This window comes from Chaetura pelagica, unplaced genomic scaffold (assembly GCF_000747805.2).
Source record: "Chaetura pelagica isolate M959 unplaced genomic scaffold, ChaPel_1.0 scaffold146, whole genome shotgun sequence".
NCBI classification, from domain to species: domain Eukaryota; kingdom Metazoa; phylum Chordata; class Aves; order Apodiformes; family Apodidae; genus Chaetura; species Chaetura pelagica.
Genome location: NW_009953645.1, coordinates 510,318 through 512,992, shown reverse-complemented (window position 1 = coordinate 512,992; position 2,675 = coordinate 510,318).

Genomic DNA, 2,675 nt, shown 5'->3' with positions numbered 1-2,675 from the left:
GAACCGAGGGGCGGTTTCCTCCCTGCAGCGCTGCCCCCGGGGGGCTCTGCCTCCTCCCCTCCCAGCCGCGAGGGGCTGAGCCCCCTCCCATGCCCGAGGGTTCCGTCCCCCCCCACCCTCGCCTCCCGGGCCGGACACCACCTGATGATCTTTGGTTTCCACCTTGTCAGGCTTTAACCAGGAGAGATCTGCGGGCAGCTCCACCATGTCAGACAGTGACCTCGGGGAGGACGACGGCGCCATGTCCCCGGACCCCTTGCAGGCCAACAAGAGGAAGAGAAGGGGCAACCTCCCCAAGGAGTCCGTGAAGATCCTGCGGGACTGGCTGTACGAGCACCGCTTCAACGCCTACCCCTCCGAGCAGGAGAAGCTCAGCCTCTCGGGGCAGACCAGCCTCTCGGTGCTGCAGGTAGGAGCCAGTCCCCCATGTGCTGGGGACACCACTGGGTCACCTGCCACAGTGCATGGGATGGGCCAGACCAGGAGAACCTCCCTGAAGAGCCCAAAGGACTTGGCACACTGGAACCACCTGCCTCTGAAGGGCAGCAAGGAGGCAGGGAGGGACCTGCAGGGAACTGAAGCTGCATGCATGTGGGCAGCCCCTTTCACCAGAGATCTGTGCCCTGGGGGCTGCCCCCCTCTCCCAGCCTGGCAGAGTGGGAGATAAACAGGGGCTTCCCTCAGTTCTCTGGTTTGGGGGCAGAGTAGGGTGAGAAACAGCTCTTTTGTGCAAGGAGACAGGCAAGGGCCAGTGAGTTTGCAGCTGAGCTCTTGTCCTTGGGTCTTCCCTGCACCTCTGGCTCCTTTCCCTGTGGCTCAGCACAGTCCTGGCCACTGCCCAGACACCGGTGTGTGGGCAGTGCCTGTCTGGTTTTCCTCTTCTTGGCTGACAAGGCAAACTTTCATTTTCATTTTGAGGCATTTCTTTAAATGCTGGCTGTGGTGCAACAGGTTTGTCTGGGCAGCTGCTCCAAAGGGAGGCTGATGGTCCTGGGAGGGCTTGAGACAGAGTGCTGGGGGGAGTGGTGGTGGGTCTGGGGGCTGTGGGAGTCTGGGCTTGTCCTGGGCTGGGGTTGGCGTGGCAGGGCCAGGTGTGCAGGGGTTTACCACAGGTCTCACAGCAGAGGGATTGGCAGGTGCCTTGCTCTCCATGCCACGAGCTCTCTGGATCTCAGGAGGGTGCTGGCAGGCACGTGAGCTTGTGTTGAGGAGCCCCTACAGCCGTGTGTGCTGGGTGTGGAGGCTGCCCCTGCACCCCCAAGCCCTGTGGTATTTCCCAGGGCCAGCTCAGGGCTGTCATAAGCATTTCTGTCAGCCTGAGGTGACAAAAGAGGATGCCATGGGGGCTGCTCCATCTGATGAGCAGAAGCCTGCTGGGGTGGAGGTGTGGGTCACCCTATGGTGAGGCTGGAGCAGCTGTGGGGTTTGATACATTGGTGCTGATCCAGGCCTTCCAGGAGCCTCTTCCAGTGCAGGGCTCTGCTGCAGCCCCTGGCTGAACACCCCCCAGTTGTTTATTTGTGCACCCCCCTGCCTGCTCCAGTGGCTGGGGAACAGGAGTGCAGGAACCCCAGGCCTCCAGGGAGTCCATGAAGTCATGAGTTTCCCTTGGGGAAAGTTGGGAGTTAAGAAAGTGGTGCCTGCTCCTGGCAAGGCTTCCTGGACAACAGAAGGTTTCCAAGCCCATGCCCTCCTGCTTGGATGGGTTTTTTCTCCCTGCAAATGCAGTGGTGGGGACAGATGCTGCCCAAAATGACAGTCCAGTGTGTGCTGGTGTTGGGGCCAAGTGATGGCCGTATTTAAAACAAAAAAAGCCGCTTGCTTCAAAGCTGAGACAAATACCAGCGTGTCCAGAGAAGAGCTACCCAGCGGGTGAAAGGTCTGGAGAATAAGGCTGATGAGGAGCAGCTGAGGGAACTGGGATTGTTTAGTTTGAAGAAGAGAAGGCTGAGGGGAGACCTCATTGCTCTCTACAACTGCCTGAAAGGAGGTGGTAGGTGTTGAAGATCAAGTCCAACCATAACTTAAACCCACCAACCATAACCTAATCTACCTGTTCATTGCTTAAATCATGTCCCTAAGCACCACAGCTATATTTCTTTTAAACACTTCCAAGGATAGTGACTCCACCACCTCCCTGAGCAGCCTGTTCCACTGTCCAACCACTCTTTTGGTAAATAAATTCTTCCTAATATCCAGTCTAAACCTCCCCTGGTGCAGCTTGAGGCCATTTCCTCTCATCCTGTTCACTTGAGAGAAGAGCCCAACAACCACCTCCCTACAACCTCCTTTCAGGCAGTTGTGGAGAGCAATGAGGTCTCCCCTCAGCCTCCTCTTCTTGAAACGAAACAATCCCAGTTCCCTCAGCTGCTCCTCATCAGCCTTATTCTCCAGACCTTTCACCAGCTGGGTATCTTCTCTGGCTGGTGCTGGGGTGGTGTGTGGGGGCCATGGGTGCTGGCCCCGTTGTGCAGTCCCCACCAGGGCAGGCTGGCAGGGTTGAGTGGCCACATGTGTCACCTGGGCCAGGGGTGCAGGGAGGAAGGGGCTGCTGGGGCAGGCGGTGCTGGGCAGGGAGCAGATGGCACTGGTTTCTGTGGGGGTGCCTGGGCAGCCTGTGCCAGCAGCAGCTCTGCCTCTCCAGAGGCCTGCAGGCAGGAGGGGGTGGGGGGGGG